The sequence below is a fragment of the Eulemur rufifrons genome, chromosome 2, assembly GCF_041146395.1.
Source record: "Eulemur rufifrons isolate Redbay chromosome 2, OSU_ERuf_1, whole genome shotgun sequence".
In the NCBI taxonomy this organism is placed as follows: domain Eukaryota; kingdom Metazoa; phylum Chordata; class Mammalia; order Primates; family Lemuridae; genus Eulemur; species Eulemur rufifrons.
The window spans coordinates 73,532,098-73,551,762 of NC_090984.1; the positions used below are offsets into that span (position 1 = coordinate 73,532,098).

Sequence of the window (19,665 nt, forward strand, 5' to 3'; positions counted from 1 at the left end):
TTAAGCACAAAGTACAGAGAGTTCCCATGTACCTGGCCCCCATATACATATACAGCCTCCTCTACTAGCAGCATCCCCTATCAGAGTGGTATGATACATTTGCTACAATCTATGAACCCATGCTGACTCACCAATGTCACCCAAAGTCTGTAAGTTATGTTAGGTTCACTTTTGGTGTTGTACATTCTGTAGGTTTTGAAAAATGTGTAATGACATGTATTTGCCATCATACACCATCATAGCATTAAACAAAATAGTTTTTTTTTTTTTTTTTCCTCCTGCCTCAGATATATTTGTACAAATAGCACAAGAGGATCCCAGCCCTATGCAGACGCCAGCCCAGGGTTCACACCAGTCCTTCTGTCCTCATGTTGGTAGACTAAGGCCTCTACTCTGGAGCCCTCGTAGGGGGTGGGGGCCTGGGCACTTTTTGGAGCCTGAGCTGGAACTGAAGCTGGAGCTGCAGCTAAAGCCATAGACTGGGCCTTGGTTTGATCCTTGGCCTCTGGCAAGCAGGGCCTGAGACCCTTGGCCATGTGCGCATGAGCAGCCTCCCAAGTTTGGGATGGGCAATGTAGGTAAGTCAACTGAGCTTGCGGCTCATGCCCTTTGGGATCTTGGCGTTAACCTCCTTGGGCTTTACAAGGCCTTGATAGCTTCAGCATGTGCTTTCATGGTCTTGGTGTTGTTGGCTTGCATCTCCTTCAGGCCCCTCTTGTTGTGCTTCCTGGCAGAGCATATGTTCCTCAGGAACCTCAGGTCCACCCCCTTAAGAGATTCATATCTTTGTGATCAGGGTTTGTTGATGCCATTTCTGTGCCACTTGTGGGACTGGTTGTATGTGGTGTGGTTCTTGGACTTGGCCATGTGTACACCATAACCTGTGGCTGCCAAAAAGCCTGGACCAGAAGAGAAAAGCCAAACAGAATAGTTTCACTGCCTTAAAAATCTTAGGTGCTCCATCTATTTATCCCTCCCTACCCTGGGAGGAAGCAGAACCTCTGGCAACCACTGATCTTTTTACTGTCTCCATAATTTTGCCTTTTCTAGAATGTCATATAGTCAGACATAATTTTTGTTTCCATTCTTTTGTTTTCCTTTTTTAAAAAATTTGAAAATATTAAGGGGGTACAAATGTTTTTGTTACATGGATACCTTGTATAATGCTCACGGCAGGGCTTTTGGTCAGCTCATCACCAGAATAGTGTTTGTTGTACCCAATAGGTAAGTTTTTATCCCATATTTCCCCTCCCACCATCCCCCTTCTTGGTTTCCAATGATTTTTATATCTCTTTGTGTCTGTGTGTACCCATTGTTTAGTTCCCACTTATTAGTGAGAACATATGGTGCTTTGTTTTCCATTCCTGAGATATTTCACTTAGGATAATTGTTTCCAGTTCCATCCAAGTTGCTGCAAATGACATTATTTCATTCCTTTTTATGGCTGAGTAGTACTCCAGGGTATATATATATATATGCACTACATTTTCTTTATCCACTCATGAGTTGATGGGCACTTGGGTTGGTTCCACATCTTTGCAATTGTGATTGTGCTTGGATGATTTCAGTTGGTTAGTATTCTGCTTACTTGGTTGTTTAGTGCCTTCTTCATGGTGGTTGTTCTCTGATAGGTGTTAATATGAGATACAAAGATCCCCATACTTTGTGTCCACTCCCATAGGCTCATTCTCATGCCCTTTTCCTAGGAAAACCAGTTAAGAGGTATGGCAGTCTTTTAAATGAGAGTTGAGGCCCTGAGCTAGCAGAGTGGCAGTGAGAATGTAAATAAATGATGATATCTGAGTAGAATTTCAAGTTGGGATTGTGACATTTTGGAGACCCCAAAGTTTCTAATCTGGTTGATTAGGAAGATCAGAGATTTATTTTAATTGAGGCAAAGGATTAAGGAAAAAGTTTCTCTATAGGTTGGAGAGATATACTTTATTTTAGACCAGAAGACAATTAGAAATGCTGGTATGAAACTCAAGGAGTCAGAATTAGAGATAGACACAGCCATATCATAAACTTACCCATTTTATAACTGAGAAACACAGAGAAAATTTGGTTATCACTGCTCTAATACACCCATTACCATCCTCAACCTGCTGGTTATTGGGGGATTGGGGCTGTGGGGGAACAATTTCTTTGAAATAAATAATAGCAGAAATTCAAGGAAATCGATTTAATTAGGTTTAAAACTTAGCCTCATGTAAGAATTTAAACATTTCCTTTTCAATGATGCTTACTTATTGTTTTGGAATAATTGCTCAGGGTCTCAGATAATTTCTCCCTCTAAGATGGCGTCTGGGTATGTGGTACAGGGGTGGCTTCTATGATCTTATGGCTTGAGGGAGGCAGGATTCTCAGATTTGCATGTTGTCCCAAGGCTCCTTTGGTTGCCATGGTGATGTCCTTTGTTGGCCTCTGCTCTCTCTGTCAGCATTTGGATTAGAGTTACTGGCTTCTACAGTTTGGTGACAGCCTAGTAATGCTTCCTGGCTGACAAGGCCTTTGGCATTAGGGACCTCTTTGAAATCTGGCTGTAAGTTAGAGCTAGAGTCTCAGTTTGGGAGGCTCACTTTGAGCCTCTATCCTCATGCCCACACAGAAACCTCAACTGGAAAGTTCCGTGGCTAGATACACTGGGGCTGACTTATGCCACAGTTGGGAGAACTAAACACATAGAGCCTTCTAATGACAAGGCTCAGTTGCAAAGTTTATTTTGATACGTTCTTGTTTATTTGCCTTTTGATTACTTTAGTATCTGTTGTTGCCCACCCTTCCTCCTCTAATACATATACACACTAAAATATAAGCTCTTGATAATGGGGATCTTGTCAGTCTTATTCACTGCTGAATCACAAGCTCCAGGAAAAGTACCAGTCACATGGCTGGCTAATAATAGATCTTTGTTAAATCAATGAAGGAAGGAAAGACAAAAATAATAGATGAAATCCCTAAGGAAGAACATGTCAAGTGAGAATAAGATGAGGACTAAACTGTTTAGTATATCTTCTACCTTCTATTTTAGGGATAGGAGGCAGAAGAGGCTCCAGGGAAAGAAACTGAGAGAACTGTTTAAGAGAAGTGGGAAGAGGTTGGGAGTGCAAAAGTGGGACAAGCATGTATCAGTAAAGAGAAGTAATCACTGTTGCCTAAAGCTTCACAAGTTGAGCAGGAGTAACTGAATTTGGCAACTTAGAAGTTACTGGTAATTTTGGGGAAAGTGGTACCAAGGTATGATGCTAGGAAAACTTAGATTTCAAGGAATTGTGCCATAAAAGGAAGAAGAGAATTGTGGCAGCAGGTAATCTTTTATGAAGGTTGGCAATAAAAGGAAAAAGAATTTCGGGTATGTCACTGGGCTTCTCAGAAACAGGACTCATGGAAGACTCTTTTCCCCTCAAGACAGAAGAGACTTTGTGTGTTGCTATGTAGGGAGGAACTGGTAAAGAAGAAAAGGAGGAAGACTGAAGGAGGTGGTTTATGAATTAAGGTCTCAGAATTTATATAACTTGGAAGGGATGATTTTAGTCTTAGGAAAAAAGATGGAAAGGAAAGGGATGGATGGAAAATAGAAAATCTGAGGCAAATGGGAAGAATGTACAGGAATTCACATCAGATTTTGCTCAGTGAAATAGGTGTGCAGATTATCTGCTAGGAATGTTTATGTTCAGACCCCTATGGGAATTGCATTGTGAAATAGGGCCGTGTCACCAGTTTAGCTCCCTACCAACCATACTTTGACCCTTTCTGACTCAAGGTGAGTAGCTATGCTCCCTGGAAGTGCCTTTTCAGAGAGTTCTGATGATGAAGAGCACACTTTAGTCCTTTTTGTTTAAATTCAGTGAGGAGACTTGGTTGAGGGCCAGCGTCTTCTTCCTACAGGGAGATCAAGTTCCCAAGAGAGGCCTGGATGCCCTGGAGCTCTCCAGAATTGATATGGGGATCTCAGTAGATCACAAACTCAAGTATGTTTGTGTTTCTAGGTTGTGTAAATAATATGATTAATTTAAATAATACAAGTCTCTTTGTACCTCAGCAATGTTGACTCATTATCAAATAAATAAAATTTATTTATGCTGAATGTTTCTTCTTAGTTGCTTTTCTTAATTGTTGATGACAGAGTTCATGAGTATCTTGTTTTATATTATCCTATGATAATTAAGAGGTTATGGGCCGGGCGCGGTGGCTCACGCCTGTAATCCTAGCACTCTGGGAGGCCGAGGCGGGCAGATTGTTTGAGCTCAGGAGTTCGAGACCAGCCTGAGCAAGAGCGAGACCCTGTCTCTACTAAAAATAGAAAGAAATTATATAGACAGCTAAAAATATATATATAAAAATTAGCCGGGCATGGTGGTGCATGCCTGTAGTCCCAGCTACTTGGGAGGCTGAGGCAGTTGGATTGCTTGAGCCCAAGAGTTTGAGGTTGCTGTGAGCTAGGCTGACGCCACGGCACTCTAGCCCAGGCAACAGAAGGAGACTCTGTCTCAAAAAAAAAAAAAAAAAAATTTTTTAAAAAGTTATGAATTATATGCTAATGGAAAATCTGAATTCATATTTGTTCTTTATTCTGATTTCATGTATATAAATTTTGTAAAATATAAGTTTATTGGGCAAGGTAAAAGTCATATATACAAGGAAGTACATAATGTGCATATCTGGAATGAAAATAAAATGTTTTTTATTAATAAAAGTTTGTATTATTACATAAAGTGATATTTGCTATGCTTATACTTTTTGCCTGATTGTCATTTATTTATTCATTTATTGTACACTTATTAGTCAGCTACAATGTACAGATTCTGTTTAGGTGCTGGGAATAAAAATGCAGAAAATATACAATTCTTGAATTTTAAGAAGCTTATGGCTTATTTATGGGAGACACACTGTAATAAAGTACAATAGTATATTGTATGTGCTAAGAAAGAAATACCTATAGGATGCAGTAGGGCCCAAAGTAGGGAGTGGTCAATTCTGCCTAAGAAGGATGGCGTTCTGCTGTCAAAAAAAGTTTTACTGTTTAAATGGTACTTGAATTCTGAAAGTAAAGAAGGTGTTTTTGTTAAGATTTCTGTTAGATGATAAAGTCTTTTCAGGCAAAGAACTTAACGCAAATTTGTGTTCTCATATAAGAAAAGAATTTGTCAGTAAATGAAAGACTCTTTAAAGCTTCCAAAGAATTCCAAGTTTAAAACTATTATAAATAGTATTTTTTTTACAAACACCAGTAGGTGGCAATGTTACCCCATGCAAAAAGACTGATCGAATGATGAAAATGATTTTCCTGAATTTCCAAAGCTGGTAATGAGGGTCTTCTGGGTTAAAAATGGATAAGAACAAGTGCTTTTGAAATTTTTTTTCTCTGTGAGCCAGATTTTCCTTGAATAAGCTGATGTCTGATTCCTCCTCCACTTCTCATTCATTCTGAGCCCCAGAGATCTACATAAAATTGACTTGGATGCCTCCCATTGCAAGACCTGTGGGAGTCTGAAGCCCTACTCAAGATTTCTGTGCTGCACTGACCCAGAAACAAAACTGAGCTCCCTGCTTGATGTCCACTAAAAGCCCATTCACATAAAACATTCATGAGTTTAAGTGCCTTTAGTGAAGATTTAGAAGGATAGCAGCAGAGTTTACCTCTAATAGATTAGGCAGCCTCTCTGAGCTCAAAATGTGCTTTGGCCACCCACCATCATGGAATTTTACTGAATTCCTTGTTTTCAGCTATTACTGGGTTGGCTCTTCTTTTCCCCTGCTCAGCCCTGTAACTTCAATTTTTTCTCCCTCTCCTCTCCCTATCCCTCCCTCACTCCACCTCTTTCCCCTCCTTTTCTCCCTCCTCTTTCTCTCCTTTCCCCTCTCCCAGCCCACCAAGGTGCTCTCGGGTAGGGTCCTTCACTTAGCACAATCCTCCTCCCCAGTCTTCCTCTCCCTCTATTGCCAAAAGGCAATGGTGCCGGTTTATTACCACGAAATAAAAAGCAAAACAGTGTTTTCAATGTAAAAAATATTTCTCTGCAGATTTTTTTAATTAAAAATATCCTAATGACTGCAAGTTTTTCCTAAACAGAGTGATACCTTCTGTATGAATAGAAAATCCCAGCTCCTTCCATGATCTGACCATCAGTGTTTGCCTTATTTGCTGTTGTTATTTTTGGTTTTGGTTTTGCTTTCCCTTAGGGTTTGTCTCAGTCCATTTTATGCTGCTATAACAGAGTACTACAGAATGGATAATTTATAAAGAATAGGAATTTATTTGGCTCACAGATCTGGGAGCCCAAGATTGTGGGGCTGCTTCTGGTGAAGACTTTCTTGCAGTCATAACATGGCAAAAAGCATCCCCTGGCAAGAGAATATAGCTAAGAGTGGAAAGGGGGCCAAACTCAACCTTTTATCAGGAACCCACTCCAATGATAACTAACCCACTCCTGCAATCACGGCATTAATTCATTTATGAGAGCAAACCTCTCATGACAACATCACCTCTTAAAGCTCCTACCTCCCCACACTGTTGCACTGGCGATTCAACTTCTAACACATGAATGTTAGGGACAGAAAAACAAGAGAGAATGGAATGGTCGGAGCGAAAAAAACAAGGAGGAGGAAATAGTTAAAGAAAAACAATAAGAATGAAATAGTTATAGAAAAATAACCAGGGAAAACAGTTATTTCAGTCTTAAAGAATGGGATAATTAGACCATGGAACAGGGACCACCAATCAGAAAATAGAAAAATACCATAAACGGTGATTTTCCCCGTCACACGTATAGGAGAAAGGAATGTCTGGAACATAACCTTTGAGTTACATCCATGTCTGGAAAAATCCAGACCCCCAAACCCATGACATATAGTCATAAATAATTATAACTGACCTTTACATCAGCATATACTACTAGCATATAGAAGGGAAAACCTAGAAGAAGACATGGTTTTCTCCATTTGTGGAGACAGACCCATTTCCCCTTAGGAAATGTACTTTCGCTTTGTATCCTTAAACTTTCCTTACAATAAATTCTCCATGCATACTTGCGGAGTGTCTGCCATCTCTCTCTGTTGCGTGGGCCAAGGGTTGTAATTCCTCGAAGCCCAGAACCCAAGAACTGGAGAAACACTTTAAAGTTAATGGACAGAACCGTGACAAGACCTTTAGGGGACACATTCAAAGTACAGCAGGGTTCTTTGTGTGACTCAGTGTGGTCCTAGGATTAGTGCCAATTTGCAAATTGTGATTGGTTTGCTATAGGGGACTTTCCCCTGTCCCCTAACCTTTTATTATGACAATTTTCAAAATAAAGAAAAATTGGAAGATAGAATCTATGAGCTACTTTCTACTATTGTTAATGTTGCATTATATTTGCCTTATCATCCACCCATCCATCTTATTTTATGACACATTTCACAGTAAGTTGTAGGCATTAGTATACTTTACTCCTAGACATTTTAGCATGCACACAATTAACTGGAGTTTGATATCTGTTTTCAGTTCCTTTTTTTTTTTTTGACACAGAATTTACATACAGTGAAATCCAAATCTTAAGTGTACCACTAGATAAATTTTGACAAGTGTATATGCCTGGGTTACCCAAACCCTTATCAAGATATTAAAAATTTCCATAGAAGATTTATTTTGTTAGTTTTTGTGCACACTAAATTCCAGACTTTTCCAGGTCTGAGTAAACTCTGGGGGCGGGGGAGGGGAGAATTACTTATTATAGTAAAAGGGATTTTAGGTGGGTTTTGTTTTATGGGTACAGAAACACATCTTAGATTAAGGTCTGCATCTGTGCTTTTTGTTATTCTAGTTTGATCTCAGTGACATTACAAGAAAGTAGAAATACTCAGAAGTGAAATGGCCAGTGCCTGTCAGGTAAGAGCAGGAAATAGGTCTATTTTTTTGATGTGTATCTCAACTACTTGGATTCCTTTATACTTTTGGCACTCAATAAATATTTGTTGCTGCCAGATGCTCTGACACAAAAATTTCCTGGATCTATTTTATGGCTATTGTTCGTTCACCTAGAAAATAATTGTGGGATCGTAGAAGTCAAAGCCATGGAGAGCGGCACACAAATTTCTCAGATGTTCATAATTCACTACTTGAAGTAGGGTTAAAGGTAGAGGGTATGATACTGAGAGCTGCTCAAAGGCACAGAGGTGAAGAGAGGAAAAAGAGCAGATAAATTCAGACAGAACAGTGCCAAGGCCCTAGAAGAAAAGAGGCCTACATTCTGAGTTCTCTTATGCTTCATATTGGAGTTCAAACCCAGTGTTTGACTTTTCCAGGGCCTGCAGGTGCATACAATGAGTAGTTACTGTTCCTTGAAAATGTTTATATGGAAAAATACTGATATGTTTATAGGAAGGGATATATTGCAAAGCAGTGGCATGATGTTTTCCTAAACTATAGTCAAGAAATTCAGATATATATATTTTAAATGCTACACCAAATTTCAACACCTTAAATGCTCACTGAAGGCCATTACAAATCGTGTGTATCATTCTTTATGAGTGTGATTATTGCCTGCAATAACTTCAAGTCAAATATGCTGGGTGAAATCTACCTCTGGATTGCCATCCTGGTCACAAATCTTTTTCTTCCCAGCTGGAAGTTTTCTCCGGAAGAAATAATAACAGTAATATTTTGGTCAGTGTTCAGTTGTGGAAAATAAAACTCTAGCTAGTTTAAACAGAAAGAGATTATCATAGAGTATTAAATGGCTTACAGAGTCTAGGTTGAGCTTCCAGGAATGGTTCCCAAGCCACACTGGCTGTCAAGGAATCATGCCTTTGCCACATGCAGGAAGCTCCAGAGCCTTTGCTATGAGCATAAAATAACCTACTAAGTTAGGAAATCTGTGCTACAGCAGCTGTTTCAGACTGTGCCACTGCAGTTCTAAGCCATGCCAACAGAAATGAATGCCAAATCCAAGTTTAATATCTGATTTCAGGAACTTAAATAAAATCTAGAACCCTAGGTGCAGGGGATTGGGAAATAATTTTTAGCTTTCTAGCCTCATTATATTAGAATGCGTTAGAATGCATGCTGAGTGACCAGTGTCTACTAGAAATATCTGACAGTTAAGAACTTATATGTGAGTCATGGTGATTATCTCTTTATATGAATGATCTAAGTCTTATAACTACCCAAATAGTTAGGTAGTTAGGTCCTATTAGTTTCATACTGTTATCATAGCTGCTTTCATAGATGAGATCTCTTGCTAGGAAAAGTTATTTGCTCAAAGTCAGGTCACAGAACAAGAACATGGTGAAGTTGAGATTTGAACTAAACTGTATTTGACTCTGAAGTCTAAAATCTGATTTTGGCTGGATGTGGTGGTTCACGTCTGTAATCCCAGCACTTTGGGAGGCTGAGGTGGGAAGACTGGCGTGAGGCCAGAAGTTTGAGACCAGCCTGGGCAATATAGTGAGACCCTGTCTTGACAAAAAAAAATTTAAAAATTAGCCAGGTGTAGTAGTGTGCACCTACAGTCCTAGCTACTTAGGAGACTAGGGCAGGAGGATTGCTTAAGCCCAGGAGTTTGAGGCTGCAGTGAGCTATGATCATGCCACTGCACTACAGCCTGGGCAACAGATCAAAATCCTGTCTCTAAAAAATTAAGTAATTAATTAAATCTTATCTCTTAACATTTATGCTATACTACTTCTAGTTTCTTCTCTAATTAAAAGAAACATTTGAATATCATCGAGACACTGTGCTAAGATCATACATAAACCTTATAAACAAAGATAGCATTGGTCTACTAGAGACAAAGTATATATACAATTATTATATAGGTAGGACATGAATGTCATAAGAAAGTATAGATAAAATCCTTTTGGAATTAGTTGTGGGAGAGATTTATTATCCTATGCCTGAGAAAATCCAGGAAGAATTCTAGCTTAAACTGGACTTTGAAGGATAAATGGTTTTTGAACATTCAGAAAAGGCAGAAAAAGGTAGTCCATAGTTATGGAAGTAGGAAATTCCAGGGCATGTCTGGACAAATTGCAAGTATTTCAGTTTGGTTAGAATGAACAGCAACTAAAATGGAGCAGAGGAAAATATGACTGGAAAGGCCTTGAATGCCAGACTAAGTCATTTGGATTTCCTTTTGTAGATGGTTGGAAGCCGTGAAGATCCTTGAGCAAAGGGGTCACGTGAGAACTCTGTGGTATGAAGATGACACTAGCATCTTTTGGATGATCTGGAGTTGGAAAACTAGAGATCAAATTAGATTGATGGGCTGATATAATAGGACTGATGAGACATCATAAAGGATTGCTCTAACTTGGTGACAAAGGGACTGAGAGGAACTGGGCATGAGGGTTATAATAAGGATAGCTGAACTCAGTAGTTCTTAACAACTAATTGGATGTCAATAGCAAGGAAGAGAGAAGAGTCAGATTATTCTGAGGTTTCCCTCCTGGGTCATGAGAAAGAGGTTTCCATTAATAAAAGTCTAGAAGGAAAAGAAGAACATATATATTAATACATGGGAAAGTAATGAGTTCAATTTTGGATTTTCAAATGAAAATACTGGTGGGATCCAAGAGAAATGTCCAACAAATTTGTAAATGTGGAACAAGGGATCAGAAGAAAAGTCAGAGCTAGAAACATAGATTTTATCTACATACAGCAGCAGTTCTCAGTCTAATTGCACATTATTTGTACCTAGAGAGCTCTAAAAAATACATGTCCTGGCCCCCTGAGATTCTGATTTAATTGGAAAGGCTAAACATTTTGATACTCAATCACTTTCATTGTAATATAGTTGTTATTCATTGATTTGGTCCTTTTTTGTCAAGGGGGATGAGTGCCGGATAATTCTAGTTGGTTATTTTGCTAACATCATTCCCCCAGATGCCTGGAGTCTTAATGAATGTTTGGGAGTGATTTGGAGGTTGGTAATGACAGTGATCAGGATGAGAAAAGAACAGTATTTATATATAGTTGTTGAAGTTTCAAAGGGGAGGGCATTGTTGAAGAATATTAAAAAAATATTCTGGAAGTGACGGCGTGGGTCCTGGAGAGCAGCCCAGCATTTCCCTCTCTGGATACATGGATCCAAAGGTGAGAGATGGAATGTTTGCTTTTTCTCAGGGTCCCTGTCACTTCACTTCTCTAATTAGTCTCTCTTTATGTGATAGAGTTAGGTTCAGAATAGCAATTTCCTTATTGGTTGCTCTGTTTTCCAAGAAGTAGAATTTTCAACAAAGAAACCTAGGAATATTTCCAATCATCTGCTATGTGAGAATCAAATGAGACTGTGTAATTAAGAGTATTTTGAAGAGGGAAAAGTGTTCCAGATGTCTTTATTCTTATTAATCACATTAAAAATAAGATGAAAACTGAAATCCCCATAAAATTTCTGCAAACGATGTCACTGTTCTTTTATAGGTAAGTAAAATTTTAATTAAAAAAGACCAACATTGCTGAGTAAATAAGTTCTTAAATTCTTTTTTTTTTTTTTTTTTTTGAGACAGAGTCTCACTCTGTTGCCCAGGCTAGAGTGCTGTGGCATCAGCCTAGCTCACAGCAACCTCAAACTCCTGGGCACAAGCAATCCTGCCTCAGCCTCCGGAGTAGCTGGGACTACAGGCATGTGCCACCATGCCCGACTAATTTTTTCTATATATTTTTAGTTAGTCCAGCTAATTTCTTTCTATTTTTAGTAGAGACAGGGTCTCGCTCTTGCTTAGGCTGGTCTCAAACTCCTGAGCTCAAGCAATCTTCCTGCTTCGGCCTCCCAGAATGTTAGGATTACAGGCATGAGCCACGGGGCCCAGCCCAGTTCTTAAATTCTTAAGCCCTTTTATACTTGGCCCTGTGATGCTGGGGCTGGGACTCTGCAGACTCCATTTCAACGTTGTCAGCTGCTTCCTATTTAGCTCTGCCCATGGAGGGTGTAGGAGGGAGACTAGAAGGCTGGAGGAGAAAGAAGAGACTTGCTCCTTCCTGTGGGCTTCCAGCTTTCTTCCTGCTTTCTTTCTGTTCCTGTGATTATCAGTTCAGCAACACTTCTTCATTAGGATGCTATAGTTTCCTCCTATAGGTTATCTGAAACTGGTATGCAGATTTTCCAACACTTGCAGAAAAAGTTTTATCATGTGCAATTCTCTTTGGCCCCTAACATAAGCACCAGGCAAGAGTCATTGCCTCTTCAGAGGTTTGGGTCCCCATGGGGTCCTTCCTCTACATTTCTAAGTTTTAACAACCTCTTCCCCAACTCTAGGGGTGGTAGCTGCTTCCTGCTTCTATAATATCTTAGAGTTCTCTTTTATTTTTCCAGTTTTCAATTCTTTGTATTACATTCTCTCTGTTCAAGCGACTGGTATGGTTTCTACCTTTTTGGTGAATTCAGACTAGTAGAATTATCTTACTGATTTTTTAATTAGTAGAAAATTTAGAGTTGTATCATAACTGTATATACTATATAGTGTTTACTATTTAGTGTATACTATTGTTATTTTGTTAATAATAATGACATATTATGCCAAAAATTAATTATAACATATGTATTACTTATAACAATAAAAATGAACTAAGTTTAGCTTTATGAAAAACTTGCTGCATTGCCCTTATTTTTTTCATTTTGCTTTAGACTAGTGAAAACTTCATCAAAGCCTCACTAGCCTGTGGAAGCCATTTGGGAACTACCTACTTAGTACAAAGGATTAGTCTTTGAATTAAAATGTTTCACTTTAGCCCAGACTCACAAGTTTAGGGGATATAATTGACATTTATGAACTTGAAATCAAGCCAGATTAAGTTAAGAATTTACTTTTGAAAGACAGAATATAAATGCCAATTATAAAAATTCAGTTTGAGGTGGTTAATTTGAAAATCTCTGAGATCAGCATTGTTCCTTTGGCATCTTTCTTCCTACAGCACCCTTAAATTTAAGATAGAAACCTTCAGTTTGGTCTCAAAAATTTACTTTCTTTCTTTATCTTTTATTTATTTTTCAGAGACAAGGTCTCACTCTGTTGCCTAGGGTAGAGTGCAGTGGTGTGATCATATAGCTCACTGCAGCCTCCAACTCCTGGGCTCAAGAAATCCTCCTGCCTCAGCCTCCTGAGTAGCTGGGACTATAGGCATGTGCCATTACACTTGGCTAATTTCTCTTATTTTTGTAGAGATGGCGTCTCATTATGTTGCCCAGGCTGGTCTTGAACTCCTAGCCTCAAATGGTCCTCCTGCCTTGGCCTCCCAAAGTGGTGGGATTATACTATACCCTGCCCCTTTATCATTTATAAAAAAATAAGCTATTCACATGAAAGACTTGTGTGAAGGAGGCTCTGAATTGTCACTCCTTCTAGAGACTTAACCTGTGCTGGACTTTCTTGGTCTCAGCAATTACTATGGTTTGAATGTGTCCTCCAAAGTTCACATATTGGGAAGTTAATCCTCAATGCAACAATGTTGGGAGGTGGGGCCTAATGGGAGGTATTTAGGTCATGCAGGCTCCACCCTCATTAATGGATTAATGCTGATTATAAAAGTGCTTGAAGCTGCAAATTTGATCTTTTGTCCTCAGCCTCTCTTGTTCAGCTTTCTACCATAGAATGATGCAGCATGAAGACCCTCACCAGATGCCAGCACCACAGTCTTGGACTACCCAGCTTCCAGAACCTTGAGCCAAATAAATTTCTGCTTATTATAAATTGCTCAGTCCATTGTATTCTGTTATAGTGGCATAAAATGGACTAAGCTGTGAAGTTAAAGTGAACCAGTTCTGTGGAAGGATAGTCTGTCTATCTGCCCATATCTATCCATATCTATCTGTCTAATGAAAGAATGAAGAAATGAGTAAAATAATGAAATTTAAAAAACGCTCTATCCCAATTTTTTAATTTTACTAGTTTAACTTGTCTCAGAGCACAACACAGCTTATTTCCATTAACTCATGTGCACATGTTCTTGTCTTCTTTTTTCTTACCACACGTCTTAGTGATCCAGAGAATTTTATCTTGTGTATTTTACCTCGTGTATCCCTAAATTTCTGTTTGCCTTTGTACTTTCAAAATCATAATGCTTAACTTTTAAAGTCTAAGTTATATGGTCTCAAGAGTTGATCTAGTCCAGGTGTGGTCTCACAATAACCTAATTTATAGGAGAGGAATTATTGTTTTAGATTAACACCAGTATTTAAGTTTATGGGGAAGTGGTGAGAGCCAGTAGTGACTTGACTTTGTTCTATCAATGTGACACCATTTTCTGGGTAGATACAAATCCTTTAAAACTAATCCAGTGATCTTAAAATTGTTTTGATGAACATAGATTCAGGGATACGGAAATAACACAATCCTAAATCATATATAAGCCAGACTATTTCAAAGTATTCAATCTGCTCTTCTAATTCTGGGAGTTTGCCATTTTCTTAAACCATAATTGTTGACTTTCTTTTATTTATAAATAATATAAATGGTGCTTTAAAATTTTTATTACCATTTCTTTGTTGGAGTGTAACACTTTGAATTACGTTTATTTCAACCAAAGATAATTTGTTTTCTCTGAACTTTGTTTAATTTTACTGTTAGCCTAATTCTAGAAACATGCCAGATTTAAGTTGTCGCAAATGAATATGATTGTTTTTTAGTTATTGATTTTAGCTATTTTCTTTTACTGATTTATAAAACCTTTTGAGTGTTTGTCAGAAAAACCTATGAATGATCCTTAATAATGAAAAAAATCATAAAAGTTAAGAAAATTGTATCAATTTACAACAAATTAATGAGCAAAGGTGGTTAAGTGTATGATGCTATCTGTAGTAGACACCTTGTATGATCACCGTCCATCTCAGAAGAATTGCCTATCACCTGAAATAATTTTCAGCACATGCAGTGGGCACCCAGCGATCACATCTATACAGTGACCTTGGCATTCTGGCTACAACTGACTTATCTAGGAGGGTATATCTAATCTACCCTTGGTCAATTAGATTCTTTCTCTCAAAAAATATAAAATTTAGAATTGAGACAGAGACCAGGATTTTTGGGAACTGAGTCAGATCAATGGCATTGCTCTTAAATAGAACCCATGAACTCCCGTTTTTGAGATCTTCAGAGTTGCTGTTTTTCTTATCCATCCTGAGTATTATGTTTTCAGATTTTTCTTGAATTATGTCAGTTATCCTAGTATCTCATTAATAAGTTTATATTTTGACTTAGACTAACCAGAATTGGTTCCAATTTCTTACCTAAAAATTACTCCAATGGAAGAAAAAAAGGTGTATGTTGGGGTGGGGGGCAGAAATTGAATGAAGAAGGGATGATTTCAAATTATTAGAAAGTGGAAAGTGGAAATAAACTGATTAAAACTAGGTTGAGAATAAAAATCTTAGACTGTTAAGGCTTCAGGGAATTTATTCTTTAAATACTGCTTCTAACCAACTGTTGTAAATAGTAAATTTTTTTTTGCTTTGATTTAAATGGCTTACTCCGATAATGCCAATATATTATTAACCTAAAATATATCTTTTAGGACAATTCATGATTATTACTACTGTTGGAAAACAAGAGAAACATATTAGTTTTATAGAGAAATAGAAACCATAGGGGAGATATACATATAGATAGATAGATAGATATAGATTTTTTTTATTGTGATAGGTATAGATATATACAAGAGAGAAGAAGATTTATTATGGGAATTGGCTCACGTGGTTATGGAGGCCAAGAAACCTCATGATCTGCTATCTGCAAGCTGGAGAACCAGGAAAAATGTGGCACTTGATGAAATTTTCACAGTGTATAAACCCATGTAAACAGCACCAGGATCATGAATACATTATTAGTTCTCTAAGAAGTTCCTCTTGTGTCACCTCTCAACCACTACACCCTCTCTGACTTCAACTGCTACAGATGAGTTTTGCCTGTTCCTTGAAATTTATGTAAATAGAACCATATGGTATAGAACCATATGGTATATACTCTTTTGTGTCTGATTTCCTTTGTTCAACATTTTTTAAAAGTTTGTTTTTCTTCATTTCTTAATGTTCAATATCTTTTTTTTTTTTTTTTTTTTGAGACAGAGTCTCACTCTGTTGCCCAGGCTAGAGTGAGTGCCGTGGCATTAGCCTAGCTCACAGCAACCTCAGACTCCTGAGCTCAAGCGATCCTCCTGTCTCAGCCTCCCGAGTAGCTGGGACTACAGGCATGCGCCACCATGCCCGGCTAATTTTTTCTATATATATTTTTAGCTGTCCATATAATTTCTTTCTATTTTTAGTAGAGGTGGGGTCTCGTTCTTGCTCAGGCTGGTCTCGAACTCCTGAGCTCAAACGATCCGCCCACCTCGGCCTCCCAGAGTGCTAGGATTACAGGCGTGAGCCACCGCGCCCGGCCTTAATGTTCAATATCTTGTTTGTGAATTTATTAATGTTTTTTCCATGCAGCAGTTCTTTCATTTTCATTGGTGTATAATGTTCTATTTTGTGAATATACCATAATTCATTTATCCATTCTGTTGGTGAATGACATTTTTGTATCTAGTTTTGGACTATTACAAATAGCACTTCTACAAGCATTTTTGTCCATACTCTTCAGTACATATCTGTATGCCTATCTGTGACTATAGACTAGAAGTAAAAATATTGAGTCATAGGGTATGAGTGTGTTCAGTTTTAGTAGGTACTGACAAACAGTTGCATAGAAGTTGTACCATTCTAAACTGTCACTAGGAGTATATGAGCATTCCTTTTGCTCCATAATCTCATCAACATTTGATGTTGTCAGTCTTTAATTTTAGTCAAAGTGGTAGGTGGGTAATATCTCATTTGTGAGTTTGATTTGTATTTCTGTGATGACTAATGAGATTGAATATTTTTTCATATTCATATAAATTGTTTGAATTTTTTCTGTGAAATGAGTCATTTTTCTGTTGAGTCATTTGATCATTTTTTTCCTATTGGGTTGTCTGTTTCCTTTTTTAAAAAATTGATTTATAGTTCATGCAAGTTCTTTGTTGGATATATGTATTGCTAATACCTTTCCACTCTGTAACTTGCCTTTTAATTTTCTTAGTTGCATCTGCTGGTGACCAAAAGTTTTTAATTTTGTTGTATTTATCAATCTTTTCTTTTGTAGTTAATACATTTTGTGTTCTGTTAAAGTAGTCTTTGCCTACTTCAAGATCATAAGGTTGCTTTGCAAATTTGTCTTCTAGAACTTTTATTTTAAACTTTCACATTTAGCTTTATAATCCACCTCTAACTGATTTTTCATAGGTATGAAATAAGGGCAAGATTCACTTTTCCATACAGGATATGGAACTATCCATATGGATATATACTATAGTGGTGTCACATTTTTCAAAAATCAAATGGACATATATTTGTAAATTAATTTTGTTTTATAGAACATTTATTGAGTACCTAATTTATGCCAAAAATTGTGTTTGGTACTGAGGATATGGATATAAATAATAGAGGTTCTCTTGGAAGATGGTCTTGGTTGAGTGGGGAAGATAAGTTAAATGATAATTTAAAATATAGTAATCATATTAAGAACTATGTGCTGTGAGGGAAGAAAATGTATTATTTGTGAAGAGATGAGGAAATCTGTCCTAGAGGAGGCATCACTTGAGCTGGGTCTTGAAAAATGAGTATAAATTTGATAAATGCATTCCATGTAGAGAGAAAAATACATGAAAAGACACAGGGTTGTCAAAGGATAGGTGTATTCATCAAATAGTGAAAGACTCACTATTTGAAGGAGCAGTGTGCAAGAAGTTGAGAGGGAGAAGGAAAGGGAAGACAAAGTAGGTGGGTGGATATGAGGCTAGAACATTGTAGGCAGTGAGGACTGCATGTGTAAAATTAAGTAATTATAAAAAACATGGCTTACTTATCAAATGATAAGAACTTTAGTATGTCTAGAAGATAGATTGTGTTTGCATGGGAGAGAGGTAAGAGAGGGAGGACCAGGGGAGAGATGAGGAGTGAATGCAGATGAGGATGAGAATTGGGTTGGATTTTATCCTGGAGAAACTGAGGAGAAGTTGAGTTTTCAACTAAGAAGTGGCATAATCACATTTGGTTTTTAGGAAGATGACCCTGTAGGAGCTTGGAGGACAGATTAGTAGGAAGGAGATCAGAAGATGGAAATATGTTAAGAGATACAAGGCTTGGCCAAGGTGTGGCATCGGAGATGGTGCCAGATATGGAGCTATTCTAATACATGGTCAAGAGATCTTGGTGACTGTGAAGGGTAAGGAATTGGCAGGTTGTGGCAGACAATTCCAAAGTTTATAGTTTGAGAGACTGAATAAATGGCCATGCCATCAACTGATATAGGAAATATGACAAGGAAAAGTTTTGGTGGTAGCAAATATTAAATTAAATCTAAACTTATTAAGTTTGAGATACTAGTGGGATAAGTAGTTAGAGATATCCAGGAAGAGTTGAAAATATGTGTGTGGAACTCAGGAAAGAGGTTAGGGGTACAAACATATATCTGAAAATCATCAGCGTGTAGAAGATAGTTGAAGCCACAGGGATGGATAAAATCATCCATGGAGAGTAGGTAGAGGAAGAAAAGAGTAAGTCCAAAGAATTAACCCAAAGTATCTGGCACACTTAAGAGGGGAACAGGAAAATGAGCTCGTGAAGGTGGAATTTTTTCACTACCCCTGTCTGTGGTTTCTAATTTTTCTACAATAGCATTATTTCTTGAGTAATGTAAAATAAAACTGAAAAGAAAGAACTAGTATGAAAGATAGGAGAAAAAATAGGGAAAGGTTATGTCTGGAAGTTAGAAGAAGAGAGGGCTTTAAGAAGTTAGGGGTGTGCACAGTTTTAGAAGATGGGTAAAATGAAAATAAACCATGTGATTTGTTAATTGCCATGGACACGGTCAGTAGAATGGCTTTTCTTTTGTCCTTTGCTTTTATCCAAATAGTATATCACAGGGTAAAAAGAAAACCCCAAAGAGTACATAAAAGCATCAGTCTTTTCTCCCTGCCCATGTTTATTCCTCAGAAGCAACCTATGTTTAACTGTGTTTTTCTAGTTATGAAAAAGTCTAAATATGTTTGAGTATTATCTACTTTAGATGATGACTATTGTGGTGGGCAGGATAATTCTAAGATGGCCTCCAAGGTTGCCTCCCCATGGTGTTCACACTCTGTATCATCCCCTCATCTTGAGGGAGGTGGACCTGTGGATATGAAGGGCTGTCACTCCAATGATTATGTTATCAGTTGACTTTCAGTTAATGCAAAGGAGATTACCCTGGGTAGGCCTGGTTTATTCAGGTGAGCCCTTAAAAGAAGGATTGGGCCTTTCCAGAAAAGGATTCTCCTACCAGCCTTGAAGAAGTAAGCTGCCATGTTTTGAAAGAAGAGGGCTACATGGCTAGGACCTGTGGGTGGACTTTAGTAGTGGACAGTGATACCTCGCCGACAGCTAGCAAGAGAATGGGGACTTCATTCATACACCTGCAAAGTTATGAATTCTGCCAACAACCAGACAATTTGAGAAAGGATCTCAAGTCTCAGATAAGATGAGATCCCTGGTCGACAGCTTGATTTCAGCATGGTGAGACCCTGAGCAGAAGATCCATAGCCAGACACCTGATCTATAGAAACTGTCAGATAATAAATTTGTGTTGTTTGAAGCTGCTACGTTTTTAGCAATTTGTCATGCACCAGTAGAAAACTAA

The 19,665-nt window shown here is 38.0% G+C and overlaps 1 pseudogene; it reads right to left on the reverse strand.

Annotated features, from left to right (window-relative positions):
• Positions 1–323: 323 nt before the first annotated feature.
• Positions 324–867, reverse strand: LOC138398370 (large ribosomal subunit protein eL29-like; annotated as a pseudogene).
• Between the last annotated feature and the right edge of the window lie 18,798 nt (positions 868–19,665).